At 36.0% G+C, this 21,082-nt stretch overlaps 1 non-coding gene across 1 annotated transcript; it reads left to right on the top strand.

Annotated features, from left to right (window-relative positions):
* The first annotated feature begins 18,800 nt into the window (after positions 1–18,800).
* LOC141699481 (small nucleolar RNA R71) lies at positions 18,801–18,907 on the top strand. The gene has a single exon (XR_012565942.1). It is a non-coding gene; the product is annotated as a small nucleolar RNA R71 (small nucleolar RNA).
* Positions 18,908–21,082: the final 2,175 nt, after the last annotated feature.

Here is a 21,082-nt window from a genome sequence, read left to right as displayed (position 1 = left end):
CAAGATACGGAGAGAATTGAGTATGAGGTAACAGGATAAAAAGGATTTAAATTAAAGGATTATAACGGAGGATCATAAAAAGGAATATAATGTATTGAGAAAGGTTAAGGGAACCTAAGTAATAAGATCCCGGGTATGATCCTTCAAACGATAAACGAGAACGAAAGTTAAGCGAACCGTATAACAGATCAGCGGTCATTAGGCAAACGATTAGGAAGTTAATCAAAGGGATTAGTGGGAATGATGTCATCCAACCAATAGAAAGAGGACAAGGAAGGGAGGATGACATCATGAGGATGGTATAAGCATGACATGGGAAGGAAGGAGGTGTGGTTGAATGAGAACCACACAAATTCAAGGGCAAGAAGGTAATTGACTAAAGCAAGCACAAAAACCAAGCAACCAAGCCAAGCAAAAACCATTTTCATCAAAAATCAAAAGCAACCAAGGCTTGTTCATGAAGCTCTCGGGTGGTTTCTTAAGAAATGGGAAGTCCAAGCTCCTCCACTTGTTATTTTCCAAGGTAATTATCCTAGCTCCTCCTAGTTAAGTTACATACTTCCTATAAGTTTAAGCTTCTAATTCCAAGCCAATCTTTTTCTATAAATCATCAAAGAAGATGGTGAATAGTGTTTTCAAGAACTAAAATTTGTGTTCTTGAAGTTTTGTTTAGATTAAGCTTGGTTAAGGGCTTTAAAGGTGATTCCAAGCCATCCTCTTGATTCTCCACTCTCCAAGGAAGGTATAAACTACAAACCCTAGCTTTAGTTTTGAGTAATTAGGATTGAATGTGTTTGATATAGCATATGTGAGGCATGATGCTTGATTGGTTGAAGTTTGGTTGAGTTTGTAGAGATTAGTTGGTTTTGTTGTATTGTTGGAGTTGTAAATCTTGGTAATTAGTTAAAGAACCTAAGTAAAGCTTTTAGTTCATGTGAGGAATAAGTATAAATGGTTAATATGGATTTGTTGGGGTTGTTATGATGTGATAAGGATGGATATTGGTTGTATGATTGATTTGGGGTTGAATTGTGGTTGGTATCGAGTGGTTTAAATTTGGGAAATCGCGTAAACATAGCCGTCGTAATGTCCGATTTACCGTAGACTGTTTTTTTTGTTCTTAACATCAGAACCCTTGAACTCACTGCTAGGTTTTGACCATTGTCATGTTTAGATAGTTCATGTTACGAGCTTCGTTTTGATATGTAGTTCGTTCGATTCCGATTTACGGTTTAGGAGAAACGACCGTTTCAAGTAACGGCGTTTCGCGAACGAAACTTTTTCCCTCGCCTTACTTTGAAATGTAGGTTAAAGACCAAAAAGGGTTAATTAATGCATGAAACATTTATGGTAAGTGTTTTAGGCAGTTGGTAAGTCACTCGCGAAGGAATCGCTTTAAAACTCGTAAAGGTTAAATTATTAAAAATGGTGGAGCCGAGGGTACCCGAGTGACTTAAGCGAATCAGTGAGCGCAAAACAAGCGTTAGAGTCTAAGTTAGTTAAAGTATAGATTCACAAGTGACTTTGGTTTAATTCCAACTTACTTGTTGTTTATAGGTTACCAGACTCGTCCCGAGCCATTCGTAACCCCCAGTCGCTCAGGCAAGTTTTCTACCCGTTATACTGTTGTTGTGATGTAAATATATGTATATGCATTATCTTGTGATATTGCATGATTGTTATTAGCAAATTTTGCGATATATTGGAGCATGCTAATATGGTATATATGCATGTCTGTTTCGTAATCTGGTTATCTATCTGTTGATTTCAATGCTTATAGTTGCATAATACCTATGCTAGAAATAAGCAAGTAGTTGCGTATACCCTTAGTATAGGGGATAAAAGGTGAACATATTTCTAAACCGGGAGTCGATGTTCCCGAATATATTATATATATATATATATTTATTTATATATATATATGGATATAGTTTTTAAAACTATTAATCGAATAAGGTTTATTCGATAACTTTAACTTTATTTTATTATTGAATATTATTTTGAATATTATTCGAAGGCGTATGACTCCTTTTATTTATTTATCTGAATATTATTTGAATATTCATTCGAGGGCTTATGACTCCTTTTATTTATTTATCTGAATATTATTTGAATATTCATTCGAGGGCTTATGACTCTTTTATATTATTTATTGAATATTATTTGAATATTCATTCGAGGGCTTATGACTCTTTTATATTATTTATTGAATATTATTTGAATATTCATTCGAGGGCGTATGACTCAGTTTATATTATTTAATGATTATTATTTGAATATTCATTTGAGGATCTATGACTCCGATTATTTGCTGAGGTATATTCTTTATTTTATTAAAGAATAAGGTGTTAATAATCAAACTTATTTTCGATTATTCAAATAAAGATAATACTTTCATATAAGTATATCTTTGGTTATTTAATACTCGTTTCAAGTATAAATTTTAATACTTCTACTTCAATTATTTTTATAAAGATTATTCTTGATGGGAATATTATTTAATTAATAATATTCAGATATTTTCTAATATTCTGGGGACTGATTTACTTCATTAAATCAGCCTTACTCCAAACACTCTTTAAAGTGTTTTCGAGTCTTCAAAATGGTTTTTAAAAGTCAGAGCGGATCCCAAAACTCATTTTTATATTTAAGATCTTCCTTTTTAAAGGGGATTTAAATACCCGCTCAAAACCTGGGAAATCCGGCTCTGTGGTGTATTTTATATTCGCAACAAGGTTGCAGATTTGGTAAATGAATTGATTACTTGCCCAAAGTTCGGGAAGTAAGCCCCTCTCATTGAGTCGGCATAAGCGACAGGCCGAGGTACGGTCTATTATTGTGTAAGTGGCTCAGTGGGAGTCCATCAAATGCATAGGTGGCTGAGTGGCAGTCCAGCATAGGTCTTAATTATGACCAGGGTGATGACCAGTGGGGAATTCGTCCATCTACTAGTAGAAAAGGTTACTTATTGGTATCTTTGCCTGATCAGCGAGATATCGGGTTTATGCCAAAATTCTCTTCCTTTCCAAAATTCATTGGATGTTTTAAACTCTGTTCATACTTTACATAACAGAGGTTCCAGGAAATGTTTAAGAGATATATATATGTGGATATATATATATCGGGACTAAATAAAGTATCTCGTAACTTTATTTCATTCAATAATATTTCAAAGATTGAATCTATTCAAATCTTGTCTTGTAGTCTCATCTATGTGATGAACTTTTGAAACTGATTATAACTTGAACGGTGGTAGTTCAAGTAGTATTGGGAAAGATATAAGTATATTGGGGTATTTGGTAACCTCATCTTTTAAACTTATATCTAATTAATAATTGTCTTATGTATGACAAAGATTTTCAGAAAAACGTTGAGACAAGGTTAGATATATGAGATCACCTTGAAACGATATTTTTTTCATACAGTTACACACTAGGACTTTGTGTATATTATGCATGGAAGAGGACTTCCAATATTTTGAAAAGTATATATGTATATATACTGAATATTTTGCGACTTCATCGCATTAAGTTATCAACTTGGTTCATTTCTTTTGACCAAGACTTTCATGAGTATTATGAGTAGGCTCATATATTGTAAATCATTATACATATTATTTTGGTGGGCTTGCTGCTCACCCTTGCTTTATTTCTTCATCACACAACAACAGTTAGGAAAGATGGCCAGACTCCAGCAGACCCAGCGCAAGCGCGTGGGAAGCGTCCCGCGTCTTCCCGTTGATGTTGTAGCTGCTATAGCTGCAGAGGTAGATCTATTGTAGATCAGACCATCTTCTTTTGAGAATCAATTATGTATAATTATAACTTGTGGCAGATAATGGCAATTAACTGTAAATTTATCAAGTAATCATTTCGGGTTGTAATAACTTTTAAATTGTGGATTCAAAGACTTGTACTTATTCAAATTTCATCTCTGAGACTATAACGGGTTGTGGTGGTGTGTGTTAGCGTGGGGTCACAGCATAAGGTTATTTATTATTAATTAAGTGAAGTGATATTGTGGAAAGAAAGACCGTGACGACCCGGATCCCCGACCCCGGATCTGGGGGTGTTACAGATATATGACTTGATTTATCCATGGAAGGATGCATGTACCTTTTTAAAGGTGGAATTAAGGATAGAACATCGGTAACTTAAAACGAATCATAGGGGAATGCATAAAGGTTGGCATTTCACCCTTAATAGGGACATCATGAGTTTTGACAGTATGAATTGGAAAGGATTAAGGTAACAACAACCTTTAAAGAAAAAGTGGAGAATTTTTTTTCAAAAGTATATAGACAATGATTCTAGTATTAGTATATGGTATTTTGATATGCCCTGTATCTAGGGAATACAGGAGGAACGATTCAAGGATAACCTTAGAGGTTTTACAAGGAGAAAGGTAAAATTCAAAATTCTCAAGAATAGAAATGTTGATAAAGGAAATATGATGTAATTATAATGATGCCAAGTGAGGCACGTGTTAAACCACGAGAAGGTATGGATCGAACCAGTAATGGTCGAAATTGTTCAGGGCAATTAGGACTTAAGATAAAAGATGTTCTAATTATGATTGAGAGTCAGTCATGACAGTGATTACCTCTAAAGACTGAGGCAATAACTTATGGAAAAATGGTAATTTTTTTTTACTCATCAGATTTTAAGGAAAACATCTTCACATAAGCTGTGATTGAAATAAGGTAGAAAATTTATTTGGAGGTGGTTAAAATGACATTGACTGTAAGGAAATTTTACTATCAGGAAAGGCCAAAGAGGTGGCCGACACTTTAAAGGTAAGAGGATAATTATAGGCGCTTGTGCCAAAGGAATACAGTGATGATGGTTAAAGCTATGCAGGTTGTATTATGGTTTGGAAGATTGATATTCCTTCTGATGACTGTGCAATACCCAACCGTAATAGTAGTTGGTAAAGGTTTAATTCGTGCAATCGCCATGAGCGGGCTATCTATCTCAGAAGGTACTATCTTGAGAATAATCCAGGACCATATTTCAAAAAGGACTAAACGAACCTTGAGTTAAGTCTTCTATTTAAGGCATACGATTAAGAATGGTATTCACCTGCTATCGTTGCTTTGACTGAAACTCTTCTGCAATTTTATCTACTTCATGTCATGAAAGTATGTCATAGTTTGGATTGTTCTTCATGAATTATGATTGGTGATTATGTTAACTCCTTAGAAGTATTATATACAACACGTATGGACTCCGTATGGTTAGATATTAAGATTTCATGGAAAATGAATGATGACAGTAAGTCAGTGGTGGACCATAGTAATGCAGCAATGATTCTACGAGTAATGAGCTGATTACACCCGTGAGAGTTGTATTGGAATAGATGTTGAGGTTGTGTACCACTAATCGGGTCGTGGTAGTGTATAAGTTATCATTGATAGACTAATTAAGTAGAGTATCTACCTATTGAATATTTATTCCCTCTTATCAATAGAGAGTCATATTACTATACGAGGAAGGTTGCGGTGCAAGCACAGAATTCTAGTATCGATGATGTATAAAATGAGATTCCAGATTCGATTTTCGATGTCGAGGGAGTTTCAAAGGTGATTGAGTATAAGCTCGAGGAAGAGCATGGGTCCATAGAATGATGGACGGAATAGCAAAAATATTTAGGCATGTGAAATATGATGCTATAATACTTGATGTTGATATAAATACATATATGTTTTGTTCTCCTATGACAAACCTCTATAGTTCAGAGGTAGGTTCCAAGCCAGATATTTTGTGGCAGTATATTTTTTTTATATGTACAATTCTCTTCAATTCGTTATTTTCTCTCATTTTCATTTCATGTAAGTTCAGAAGAACAACCCTTCCAGAAGGGGAGGTATTGCTGAATGACTATCTATCTGTGTGATAGAAGCCTAGTAGGATACCACATGTTGTTTAATTACTTGTCAAGTACTAAAGGCTGGCCACCTTCTGTACTAACTATGCGATATAACAAGTGTTCATGATCATAGTGATCTCTCAATAAATTCTTTTACTTCTATATGAAGGATTAAGCTTTCGAAGATAGAAGCAGCTGAAAAAGGAGTAGTAAAGTTGTGGTGGTATTCGGAATGGAAACACATTCGTGATACTAAGGTTGACGAGGTTATTAAAAGGTTATAGAACGCTAACGAGGAAAAGTATAACCAGTATAATATTAGGAACGGAAGGTAGTAGCGATTACGAACTGGAAAAGAATGGGTATTGAGAAGCAAAAGCTCTAATGCTAAAAGCTATAATGAGAGTCTGTGCAATAGACTTGAAAGAAATTGGAATGATCACTTAACACGGATTGAGTTTTCTTACGATAATAGATCATATGTCAGTATTGAGGTATCGCCTTATGAGATCCTTGAGGGAAGACAATGTCGATCTCCCTTATGTTAGGATGAAGTTGTAGAGCGCAAGATGCTCGGACCCGCAGTAGTCCAAAGGACCAGGGATATAATAGATCTAATCAGAGGACGGCTGGTAGTAACCCAAGATGGACATACGAGGTATGCTGATTTGACTCAAAAGGACAAAGAGTATGAAATAGGGGACCTAGTAATGTTATAGGTATCCCTTGGAAAGGATTGATGAGGTTCAGAGAGAAAGGAAAGCTAAGTCTACAATTTGTTGGACCCTTGGATATATTAAGACGTTTTGGGAAGTTAGCATATGAGCTAGCCCTACCCCCGAACATGTAGCAAGTCATAATGTGTTTCGCGTATCAATGTTAAGGAAGTATAATTCGGATGCCAGATAAATAGGGGCATATGAGCGCATAGGCATGCAACCAGACATAACCTATAGGGAGCAACCAGAAAGGGTTATAGATCGAAAAGGAACAAGTGCTTAGGAGAAGGGTTATCAAACTAGGCAGAGTGTGGTGGTAGGACCACAATGTGAGAAAATTTACTCGAGAGTTAGAAAGTGCAATGCTAAGAGAGTATCCCTATTCATTTTCTATCTGATTCCGGGACGGAATCCTTTTAAGGAGGGGAGACTGTAATAACCCCAATTTTTGGAAATTTTTGAAACCCTTATGAATAGTGATTTTGCAGATTATGCTGAATGAGAAAACTTTTCATGCCACACTATGTAGGGGTTCTGTTATTGATCTTCTGGGATATTATTAGTACTCTATGTGGTATATAAGTGTATGTAAAGATCGTCAGAATCCAATTCCGAACACTTTGAATTTTCCCGGAAATCCACTAGATACGGAAAGAATTGAGTATAAGGTAACATGATAAAAAGGATTTAAATTAAAGGATTATAAGAGAGGATCATAAAAGGAATATAATGTATTGAGATAGGTTAAGGAAACCCAAGTAATAAGATCCCGGGTATGATCCCTCAAACGATAAACGAAAGCGAAAGTTAAGCGAACCGTATAACAGATCAGCGGTCATTAGGCAAATAATTAGAAGCTAATCAAAGGGATTAGTGGGGATGATGTCATCAAACCAATAGGAAGACGACAAAGGAGGGAGGGTGACATCACTTGATTATGTAAGCATGACATAAGGGGAAAGAGATGTGGTTGATTTAGAACCACACAAAGTCAAGGTTAGAAAAGTAATTACCCAAAAACAAATCAAAAGCAACCAAGGCAAGAAAAACAAATCACAAACACACCAAGCAAGCAAAAAATTCATTTCCTTTCTTTTTCTTCTTGAAGCTCTCGACCCTTTTCTTAAAAAATGAAGATCCAAGCTCCACCACTTACTATTTGGCAAGGTATTTATCTAAGCTTCCCCATGGATAGTTACATACTTCCTATAAGTTTAAGCTTCTAATTCCAAGCCAATCTTTATTTATAAATCAAGGAAGAAGATGGTGAATAGTACTTCTTGAAATTAATTTTTGTGTTCTTGATTTCTTTGAAAGATCAAGCTTGTAGGAGGTTAGATTAAGGCTTCCATGGGCATTCCAAGGATCTTTCATGGATTAAAAGCTTCAAGGAAGGTATAACTCTTCATGATCTTAGTCTTAAGCTTTGTTGTTTAGATTTCCTAAGGTATAGATGATGGGTTAGTGTAATGGGTGTGTAATCATGTTTAAAGCTTGTTATGAGTAGTTTAGTTGATGAGAGGCATGATTATTGTGTGTTTAGAGATTGGTTGGTTTTGTGATATTTTTGAAGTTGGAAGTCTTGGTTATTAGTTAATGAACTTAAGTAAACTCTTAGTTCATAATTGAGAAATAAGTATGAATTGGTAATATTGAGTTGTTGGGGCTGTTGTGGTATGGTATGGATGGAGTTTTGATTGTGGATTGATTGTGGGTTGAATTGGAATGGTATAAAATTTGGGAAATCGCGTAAACATAGCCGTCGTAATGCCCGATTTGTTGTAGACTGTTTTTATTCTTAACATCAGAACCCTTGAACTCACTGTTAGGTTTTTACCATTTCCATGTTTAGATAGTTCATGTTACGAGCTTCGTTTTGATATGTGGTTCGTTTGATTCCGATGTACGGTTTAGGAGAAACGGCTGTTTTAAGTAACGACGTTTCGCGAACGAACCATTAGCCCTCGCCTTACTTTGAAACATAGGTTAAAGACCTTAAAGAGTTAATTAATGTATGAAACAATTATGTTAAGTGTGTTAGGCAGTTGGTAAGACACTCGCGAAGGAATCGCCTTAAAACTCGTAATGGTTAAATTATTAAAAATGGTGGAGCCGAGGGTACTCGAGTGACTTAAGAGAATCAGTAAGCGCAAAACGAGCGTTAGAGTCTGAGTTGGTTAGAGTATAGATTTACAAGTGACTTTGGTTTAATTCCAACTTACTTGTTGTTTATAGGTTACCAGACTCGTCCCGAGCCATTCGTAACCCCGAGTCGCTCAAGCAAGTTTTCTACCCGTATAACTGTTGTTGTGATGTATATGTGTATATGCATGATCTTGCGATAAATGCATATTTGTTATTAGCAAACTATTGTGATACATTGTAGCATGTGATATGGTATATATGCATGCATATTTCATATTCTTGATTTATATATCTGTTGGTTCAAATGCTTATAGTTGCATAATACATATGCTAGAGATAAGCGATATTTGAGTTTACCCTTAGTATAGGGGATAAAAGGTGAACATATTTCTAAACCGGGAGTCGATGTTCCCGAGTATATATATATATATATATATATATATATATATATTTATATATATATGGATACAGTTTTCAAAACTATTAATCGAATAAGGTTTATTCGATAACTTTATTTTATTAATGAATATTATTTTTGAATATTTATTCGAGGGTTAATGACTCTGTTTATTTTATTAATGAATATTATTTTTGAATATTCATTCGAGGGTTAATGACTCCGTTTATTTTATTATTGAATATTATTTCGAATATTCATTCGAGGGCTTATGACTCAGTTTATATTATTAATGATTATTAATTGGATATTCATTTGAGGATGTATGACTCCTTTATTTATTTAATGAATATTATTTATAATATTCATTCGAGGTATTATGACTCCGTGTATTATTTAATATTCTTTATTTTATTAAAGAATAATGTTCGATAATCAAACTTACTTTTGATTATTCAAATAAAGATATTACTTTCGTATAAGTATATCTTTGATTATTTACTATTCATTTCAATTATAAGTTTTCCAACTTCTACCTCAATTATTCTTTATGGGAATATTATTTAAATAATAATATTCAGATATTTTCTAAATGCATTGGGACTGATTTACTTCATTAAATCAGCATTACTCCAAACACTCTTTAAAGTGTTTTCGAGTCTTCAAAATGATTTTTAAAAGTTAGAGCGGATCCCAAAACTCCTTTTTGTATTTAGGATCTTCCTTTTAAAGGGGATTTAAATACTCGCTCAAAACCTGAGGGATCCGGCTCTGTGGTGTATTTTATATTCACAACGAGGTTGCTGTTTTGATAAATGAATTGATTACTTACCCAACATTCGGGAAGTAAGTCCATCTATCGAGTCGGCATAAGCAACATGGGCTCAGTGGGCGTCCATGATAGTGTAAGTGGCTCAGTGGGAGTCCTTCAAATGCGTAAGTGGCTGAGTGGCAGTCCAGCATAAGGTCCTATTGCGACCAGGGTGATGACCAGTGGGGAATTCATCCATCTACTAGTAGAAAAGGTTACTTATTGGTATCTTTGCCTGATCAGCAAGATATCAGGTTTATGCCAAAATTCTTTCCTTTCCAAATTTATTAGATATTGCAATTTTGTTCATACTTTACATGACAGAGGTTTTCAGGAAACGTATGTATATATATAGGTGTATATATATATCGGGACTTAGTGAAGTATCTCATAACTTCATTATTTATAGTGATATTCAAAGATTTAATCTATTCAAATCTTGTCTTGTAGTCTCATCTATGTGATGAACTGTTGAAAGCTCATTATAACTTGAACGGTGGTAGTTCAAGTAGTATTTGGAAAAGATATAAGTATATTGGAGTATCTTGTAACTTCATCTTTTAAACTTATATCTAGTAAATGATTATAAGTTGAGACAAGGTTAGATATATGAGATCACCTTGCAACGATATTTTTATACAGTTATAAATTGGAACTCTGTGTATATTATACATGTCAAAGGATTTCAAAGATTGTGAAAAGTATATATATATATATGTATATATATATACTAAATATTTTGCGACTTGGTCGCGTTAAGATATCAGCTTGGTTTATTTCTTTTGACCAAGACTTTCATGAGTACTATGAGTATGCTCATATATTGTTAATCAGTATACATATTATTTTGGTGGGCTTGTTGCTCACCCTTGCTTTCTTCTTTCATCACACAACATCAGATAGACAAGATGAACAGGACCAAGCTCCCAATTCGCGAGCGGATAGGAAATGTTCTGCAGTTTCCTATAGGCGTTGATGTCGCTGTAGCTGAGGTAGGAGCTACCAATAGTCTAGGCTTTCAACTTTTGATGTACCAGATTTATGTATATTTATGAATTTTAATAATGGCAAAGAAATGTAATTTATTCAGAAACCCTTTTAAGGTGTATTGACAGATAATTGTGGAATAAAATGACTTGTGATTATTTTTGGATATTCATCTCTGAGACTATAACTTGTGGTGTGTGTGTTTATTGTGGGGTCACAGTACAGAGTAGTTGATTATTTATTAAGATTGGGTGTTATTAAGGGAAATGGAACTCGTGACAACCCGGATCCCCGACCCCGGATTTGGGGGTGTTACATAACGCATCACCGGAATGCGTTACAGGGCTTGTAACGCGTTCCTGTAATGCGTTACAGCCCGACTGTCCATATTAAAATTGATTTTCTGGGAGTTTCGTAACTCCGTTTTGGGCGTGCAATATACCGTTGGATTCGTTTTTCCGAGACGGATCTAATGGAGTGATCAATTTTAGTTTATATAAAAGTTTTGAACTGTTTATATTTCCATGAAGTGTTTTAAAGCTATTTTTAACTGTTTTAATTGCTTTTAAATGCTTCATGTGATACATAGAGATGTATAATGCTTAGACTAATGTGCTAGATATTGTAACATGCCTACCTTGATGTTTATTCATGTTTATATATGTGATATATGCTTAGTTTATCATGCGATGATAGATTTAGGTGAACTTAAATGAACATAAGGCGTTTGTTAGACAACCTAGTATAGTGAAATTGTTTCATAACCTTAAGAACAATATTATGAATACAATCATGAGATTCTTGTGTTTGTGAAACACGTAATTGAATATGAATTTTCGATTTGAGAGAAAGGATGATTCTGTCAACAACAGATTTCTATCTGTAAGAAAGGGTTATTAAGTGACGCCTCTTGACAATGCTCCACCCAATCTGGGAATCATCTGATTATTGATTATTGATTTGAAATATTTAATTTAAAAGGAAGAATCTCTTTATAATATGATTATGATTGTAACGTAATATAATCCCTCTAAAATTAAATAATATCAAGTAGTAATTGGCCAATGATACAACGGGCTTGTGTCGGTCATAGCCTTCCAACATGATAGAAAAGTAGTTCTTATTTTTGAATCATTGTCGGTTCATGCTACAGCCGAGGGCTTTGATTTCGAAATAAGAAATACTTGTCTATTACATAGAGATGTGTATATTGAATAAGAATCTAAAGGTCGGTACGTGCTACAGCCGTGGGCCTTTGGGGACTGATTCAACTGTACGGAATGTTGGGTTGGACTTGACTTAGAATATTGAGTTTGTCGTGCTACAGCCGAGACTCAATTATTCAAGAGGCTAAAGTTTGATTAGGGAATAACATAAGATGTAATTGACAAGAGTTGTCTGCCTATTGAACATTACATGGCGGTTCGTGCTACAGCCGGGGTTGTGTAATGGAATGTAGGATCCCTATTCCCACTAGCATTATGAATGCTTAATTTTTTACGTAGGGGGTTGAATAAATTAGATAAACTAGTGGAAGCCACTTATGAATAAAGACCCGATTCATATAGTGTTTTTAAAATGAAATCGAATATTTGCTAAGTGTTGTTATGTGTTTATCATTTACAGATTTACTTTATACGTTATGTCTTCTGCACTATCACTCGGGAGCTTACTGGATGCTCACAAATTGACTGGTCCTAATTATGCTGACTGGCTTCGAAACTTGAGAATTGTTCTCAGGATTGAGAAGCTGGAATACGTGATTGACTCACCTAAGCCTACTGAACCTGCTAGTGATGCACATAATGATGAACATGTTGTGTATCATAAGTGGATAGATGATGCAAATGTTGCTCAATGCATCATGCTAGCTTCCATGAACATTGAGCTACAGAATCAACATGAGCATATGGATGCTCACACTATCCTAATGCATCTATAAGAGTTGTATGATGTGGCGGGGAGGACAGCTCGATATGAGATATCGAGGGAGTTGTTCGGTTGTAGGATGTCTGAGGGATCATCTGTGAATGACCATGTACTTAAGATGATCAATTTGATTGAACATCTTGGACAACTTGGTTTTGCCATGGATGGGGAGCTGAGCCAAGACTTGGTCTTACAATCGCTTCCGAGTTCGTTCTCGCAGTTTGTTGTGAACTTTCACATGAATAAGTTGGATGTCAGCCTGCCTGAACTCCACAACATGTTGAAGACTGCGGAATCAAATTTTCCCCCTAAGAAAAGGAAGAGGAACTCTTCCAAGAAGAAGAAAGTAGGTGAAGAAAAGCCGGTTCCCCCAAAAGCTGAAGACCCCAAGAGCAAAGTTGTTTGCTTTCACTGTAACAAGGTGGGGCACTGGAAGAGGAACTGCAAGGTTTACCTTGCAGAATTGAAGAAGAAGAAGGGTAGTGAGACTACCATTTCTGATTCAGGTATGTTCATGATAAAAGTGAATATGTCATTAAATCAAATTTCTACTTGGGTATTAGATACCGCCTGTGGTTCTCAAACCTGCCATTTGTTGCAGGGACCAAGGAGAAGTAGGACTCTTGAGGAAGAGGAGGTGATTCTACTGATGGGAAATGGAGCAAGAGTTGTTGCTGAAGATGTAGAATCATTTTATTTACATATGCCTACGGGTAAGAGTATTGTTTTAAATAATTGTTATTTTGTTCCCTCGATTGTGAGGAATATTATTCCCATGTTAGACTTGGCTGAATTTTCATTTATTATTGAGAATAATGAATGTTCTATTCTTAGAGATAATATTCTTTATGGACGTGGTGCTTTAAATAATGGTCTGTATATATGTGACATAATTTACTTCAGATTGAACAAACTAATAAAAGAAAAGGGATGATGAAAATCTCACTTTATAGTGGCACTGCAGTCTCCATTTAGTAGACATGGAGAGAGGGCTGCAAATTTGCTAGGAATGGTACACACAGATGTATGTGGACCAATGTCTATGCAAGCCATGGGTGGATTTTCATACTTCATTACTTTCATAGATGATAGATCTGGATTCGGATATGTGTTTGATGAAACACAAGTCTGAGGCCTTTGAAAAGTTCAAAGAATATAAGTATGAAGTGGAGAAACAACCAAACATAGTATTATAACTCTTCGATCAGATCGAGGTGGTGAATACTTTAATGGAGTGTTTCTAGATTATCTCAAAGTAAATGGTATAGTCTCCCAGTGGACTCCTCCAAATTGGTATCTGAAAGGAGAAATCGAACTTTGTTAGATATAGTTCGGTCCATGATGAGCTATGCAAATCTTCCAGTATTCCTATGGGGTTATGCATTGGAAACCTCAGCATATTTACTGAATAAGGTGCTTTCCAAATCTGTTCCTCAAACTTCGTATGAGATATGTAAAGAAAGGAAACCGAGTCTTAAACACTTTAAGATTTGGGGATGTCCAGCTTATGTCAAGAAAGTTGACCCAGATAAGCTGGAATCTCGATCCGTAAAATGTAGTTTTATGGGATATCCTAAAGAGATTTTAGGGTATTACTTTTACACCGATCATCGGGTGTTTGTCTCCAGACATGCTACCTTCTTGGAAAAGGAGTTTATCCTTGAAGGAAACAGTGGGAGCGAAATTGAATTTGATGAAGTTCAAGAAGCACAAACTACTACGGATCAAGTGGAAACACCTGTTCTGACTGAACAACCTTTTGTGGAACAGCCCATTCATAGATCAGGGAGAGTGTCTCGCCAACCTGAGAGGAAATATGGCCTTGTCATTGAGAATGACAATGAGTTGTCGATCATTGATGATGACGACCCTGTAACCTATAATGAGGCTGTGAGTAGTGTTGACTCAGAGAAATGGCATAGTGCCATGAAATCCAGAATGGAATCTATGTATACGGTATATAAAAGATAGATTATAGCAGATGGCCAGGTGGAGACCTATAAGGCCAGGCTTGTGGCAGAAGGATTCAAACAAAGGCAATGGATTGACTTTGATGAAACCTTTTACCTGTAGCCCTGTTAAAATCAGTTCGGATTTTGCTTGCGATTGCTGCTTACTACGACTATGAGATTTGGCATATAGCCAGATGGTTTTCTTTCCAAGGGAAATGAAAACCTAGTGTGTAAGCTACTGCGAACCATATGTGGTTTAAAGCAAGCTTCTCGTAGATGGAACATTCGTTTTGATGAGACAATCAAAGAGTTTGATTTTATCAAAAACGTAGATGAACCATGCGTTTATAAAAGGGTAAGTGGGAGCGCAGTAAAATTTCTTATATTGTATTGAAATAGAGTTGACACACATAACAATATAACAGACCCACTCATAAAGCTACTTTCTGAAAGTCACTTTGATCGTCATAAAGACTAGATGGGTATTAGATACCAGAGTGATTGACTTTAGTACAAGTGGGAGATTGAAAGGAATATGTCCTAAGTCCAATCATGAATTAGGATTTAGGAATAACTTCCTGTGTAATCTGTTTTGATTTCATTGATATTAATAAAAGACTTGTTTTGTTTTTATTACGGGCTCTATCTATTTAAGTGTTTAAATAAGATATACCATAGTTTAGAGTAAAGCTTTTTATGGATTATGATGAGATCATAATAGTGAGACCTAAAAGATGATAACTCTAAACTTAAATAGTTCCTGGTCGTAGGATTACTAACTGGTAATTAATAATCCCCAAAGATCGGTACATACTATGCTTGCTTTATTATGAAGGATGTCTGTTCTCATAGACATTTGTGTGGTGACACTATAGCTAGTATGTAGGTGCTTATTATAGAATAAGTTCACTGAACATGACTCGCACAGCTGAACAACTGATGGAGTTCACTCACGTGTCAGTAGTTGTTCACATAGTGATAGTTGTACAAGTATCCTTAGACTTGAGGTCATCATAGTCATCTTGTGTACACTGAACTATGCTTTGGTTTAGTTCTTAGTCTCCAGGGACAATTATTAGGGCTCTACTGGGTATAGGAATTTGTACACGAAGATAGTGTATGATCAATAAAGGATCTACCCCTTCCAGTGAAGGAAGCGAATGTTCAAGGCTGATCCACTTATGCTAGTTCAGGAATCTCTGGCCAGAGTAAATGAAATTAGAAAGAAGTTTCTAATTTGCATAGAACTACGCATAGTAAATGGTAAGCAAGTGATTAAATTAGATAGGCTTGACACGAGATCCATGCCTTGTATTTAATCGGGACATTGTAGGGTAGAAGGAGTTTATTGTACGGTAACTATTCACTGAATAGGTTCTTGGTATTCTAAGCAGTGAATTCATATTATCCGGATAGTCGCGATATGCTGAGAAGTATCCCTCCGATGTAGAATAAATGTGATAGTTAATTAATCATATTTAATAAATTAGAGAATTTATATAAATAATGATAAAATAGTTTTATTATTATTTATTTCTACTACCGGCTTAATATTGAACCTACAGGGTCACACCATAAAAAGAGAATGATTTAATGGTGGAGGAATTAATTAATAATGGCTAATAATTATTTATTTGTGAAATAAATAATTAATTGGCAAATTTAATAATTGATTAAATAAGATTTAATTGATTATAAATTAATTAAGAAAAGTTCTTAATATTATTAATTAAGGATTTAATTTTTGGAAATTAAATCAAGAGAGAGAATTATTTCTAAAGTGTTTAGAAAAAGGATTAATAATTAAAAGGTGTTTTAATTATTAATGAGAATAATAAATGGGATAATAATAATATTATTTATGGGAAAATTTCAGCTGAAAATTTTTCCTATAAATATACTATTATAGACCCTATTTTTATTCGAACATAAGAACCCCAAAACCCAAAAAGTTTGGAAAACCCAATTCTCTCCACCTCCTTCCTCCTCCTTAACATCATTTTCTTGGTGGATACCGGTGGAGTGCTTCACACTTGAGGAGCAACTATAAAGGATCTCTGATCGTTGTCTCCGAATTATTTTAAAGGTTAGATTCGATCCCTCGAATTTTTATTCATGATCTGTATGCTTTTATTAGGATTTTATGTGTGTAAAAGTGTTTTGCCATGCCCCCGCTGCGATTAAAATCCAACACTTTGGAGAACTTTTCAGCTCCTCAAATCTAAGAGATTCAAAAGGCATATCCAACTTTCGCTTCCAAGGAGAAGCATTCAAATATTGCAAGTGCTATTCACCTTCATCATCTTCACTATCGGAATTCCCCAACAAGGCCATTTCTAAGGCGTCAGACCTTAGTAATCGATCAAGTTCAGAATTAACCACAGGATCGACCATCTCCACCTTAAAACACACCTCATTTTCTGTAGGGAATTTTATAGCATTGAACACATTAAAAGTTACATCCTGATCCAGCACTCGCATGGTGAGCTCACCTTTCTGCACATCTATCAAGGTTCGGCCAGTAGCCAAGAAAGGTCTTCCCAAGATTATGGGAATCTTCTTATCCTCCTCAAAATCAAGAATTACAAAATCAGCGAGAAAGATGAGTTTATCCACCTTGACCAAGACATCCTCCACAATACCTCGCGGATATATAATAGAACGATCGGCCAACTGCAAAGTCATATAAGTAGGTTTAGGATCATGTAAGTCTAACTTCTTGAAAATTGATAGAGGCATCAGATTGATGCTAGCTCCTAGGTCACATAAGCATTTTTCAATTGACACTTTTCCAATGGTACAAGGAATAGTGAAGTTTCCAGGATCTTTAAGCTTCGGAGGCAACTTCTGTTGCAGCACAGTACTGCATTCCTCCATGAGAGCAACGGTCTCTAAATCATCAAGCTTCACCTTCCTAGAGAGAATACATTTCATGAACTTCGCGTAGCTAGGCATTTGTTCAAGAGCTTCAACAAAAGGTATGTTGATGTGAAGTTTCTTGAACACCTCCATAAACTTCGCAAACTGCTTATCCATCTTTTTCTTATGCAGCCTTTTAGGAAATAGAGGTGGATGATAGATCTGTTTCTCCCCTGTATTACCCTCAGGAGGAGTGTGCTCGATAATAGTCTTCCTTGGTTTCACTTCTACTTCCTTCTGCACTTTTTCTTCTTCAGCCTCAACTTCAGATTCTGGAGTCTTAGCTTTTTTAGGATTTGCAACCTTACCAGACCTCAATGTAATTGCCTTAACATGCTCCCTATCTTCCTTCTTGCCTAGAACTTCAATATCGCTTGGAAGCGTGTCAGGTTGACGATTCAGTAATGCATTAGCAATCTGCCCAATCTGATTCTCCAAGGTCTTGATAGAAACAGCTTGGCTCTTGCACATGAGCCTCAACTCCTCCAATTCAGATTTTTCATTAGCTTGCGGTAACTGCTGAAGTTGAAGTTGTTTCCTAGGGGCATATTGCGGTTGTTGAAAACTAGGGAGGTTATACTGCTTTTCTGTGTATGGTTGATAAGGTTGTTACACCGCATTCTGATTGTTGCTCCAGTTGAAGTTAGGATGATTGTGGTTATTGGGATAATAAGTGGCTGGAGCTTGCTGCTGTGATCTCTGAAATTGCTCACAAAGTGAGCTGATTAACTAGAAATAGCACACTGCCCAGTTTCATGTGCCCCATACAAAGTTCATAAACACTAGAGATTTGATTAACTCCATAATTAGCCAAAGAGTCCACTTTCATCGTCAAAGCTTGAAGTTGAGCAGCTATAGCAGTAGCTGTATCCACTTCGAGAATTCCTGCTACCTTTCCTTGCAACATTCTTTGCGTAGAATTCTGGTATTCATTAGATGTCATTAGCTCAATCAATTCATAAGCTTCATTATAGCTTTTGGCTGATAAGGCTCCACCAGACGCTGCATCGAGCATAGGTATAGACTTTGCGCCTAACCCATTGTAGAAACATTTTATGATCATCCAATCAGGCATGCCATGGTGTGGTCACTTCCTTAGCATCTCCTTATATTGATCCCAAGCCTCACACAGAGATTCTCCAGTTTACTGTGCAAACTGAGTAAGAGCATTCCTGATTGCAGCAGTCTTCGCCATAGGAAAGAATTTAGCGAGAAACTTTTGAGCAAGATCCTCCCATTTGGTGAAAGACCCTGGTGGTAGAGAATGTAACCAACACTTTGCTTTATCCCTTAGAGAGATTGAGAAGAGTCGCATCTTGATAGCATCTTCAGTCACCCCATTGAACTTGAAAGTGTCGCAGATCTCGATGAAATCCCTGATGTGCATGTTGGGGTCTTCTGTAGGAGAACCCCCAAACTGAACTGAGTTATGTATCATCTGAATCGTGCTCGAATTGATCTAAAAAGTATTATCCGAGATGGCTGGTCTGATGATGCTCGACTGAATATCATTGATCTTAGTCTGAGAATAGTCCATCAAAGCCTTAGGAATTTCTGCTTGATCTCCCATCACTACTAAAACTGGTTCCTCGACTTTCTCTTCTTCTTCTATTTTCTCTTCGTCCTCAAAAACTTGCCTTCGAACCACTACAGCTTCCTCCTCGGCTTGATCCAGAGTTCTCTTACGATCCCGCGAACGCGTATGCATACACGCTCGCTAGAGTACTTAAAACACGACAAGGAAAAGAGTAGGTAAGTAACAATGTCTGAGTCAATGAACTTTAACGATCACTGATGACAAACACATAAACTAAAAGTCAACACCGAGTCCCCGAAAGCGGTGCCAAAAACTTGTTAGTCGCTAAACACGCGCTAATAATTCACGCAAGTATACGCGTTCGCAAGTAATATAGAATTATTTCTATTTCCCTCCCACAGAGACTGGTTTAGGTTAACTTTGTGATTTGTGTACTTATGTAACAATGATATGGCTATTATTCAATGCTTAGACGAATAAAAATTTGGGTTTTGATTATATTACAATTAACTATTGAGAATTATACTAAAGAACATTAACTACGAAATTAAAGAGAGTTTAATAATATATGACACAAACATGGGATTCTAACTTCATTAAATACTTCATTCAATAGCCTTTTCATTCTAAACCTTTGCATGTAATGGTGATGACACTAACCAGATAACACGAAACTACTAAACGCCAACTTTCGTTGCACAAATAACATAATATCAGACATAAACAAAAGAGATAGAAGCTGAATATACACCAATTATATTGAGACCCTATATGTCTATAGAATTTGACAACATAATGGTTTAATGCACAAGTTATCTATCTTGATTACATAGGGCAAGTAAGATGGTTAAAATTACCTACGAATCATGCATAAAAATAACACATGAACCTATGCTAGCATGGCAAGTTCTAAATCCTTAAATTCACTATCGCTTCGTTAAAGATTAACACGCTATCTTATAAGTTCGTGACGCTCATAAGATGAATAAGAACAACCAATACTAGGTTATCATACAATCACCACACACTAAGGCATCGAAATAAATTAACTAAATAAATCCGCTAGAACCCCACGATAACGATTAGCCCATAATCGGACTCATCATCAACGTGGGTTCCGATGAAAGCATGGTATAATAAACGTAGTCTATATACTAAATAAATAATAAACCATGTACGAAACAAAAGTATAGCTTCACGAATAAGCAAACTAGCATCCAAAGTTACAACTTAGAACAAAGAATCACAATTATAAAACTATATCTTCTTCTCCTTTGTCAGATTGTGCTATATGGTCTTCTTACGCCTTCTCTTTAGCTCTAGTACATCTCCTTAAGAAAATGACCTTTATTTATGTATATATAGCAACCCATGCATAGTAGAAGTCCATCCAATCAAAAGCCCACAAGAATCAGGATTCTGAAATCAGGACCCGGCGCGGCCGCGCGCTTGACCGGCGCGGCCGCGTGCTTGGCCAGCGCGGGTGCGCTGTGTTTCTGCTCCTTGGGCGCGGGTGGGCGCTATGACAGCGCGGGCGCGCCGACCTTTTGGTGAAAACTTTGTTTTCTTCTTTTCTTGCTGCAATGAGTTGGTCTTCACGAGCCTTTATTCCTTGGACACCATCCTAACACCATTTTAGCATCAAATCAATGCTAGTTCACCCGAATTCCTGATAAATGCTTGAAATGAAAAAACACTAGAAAACACATTAAAACACCAATAACTTGAGTAAAAAAACACCAATTCAAAGCTTAATGGAGCGTTATAAAGTGTCATAAATGCCAGTTAGCAGAAGCCTGGTAAAGGTTAAGTTAAAAA

This window comes from Apium graveolens, chromosome 11, assembly GCF_009905375.1.
Source record: "Apium graveolens cultivar Ventura chromosome 11, ASM990537v1, whole genome shotgun sequence".
Lineage (NCBI taxonomy): Eukaryota > Viridiplantae > Streptophyta > Magnoliopsida > Apiales > Apiaceae > Apium > Apium graveolens.
This window is presented reverse-complemented; position numbering and strand designations above follow the sequence as displayed.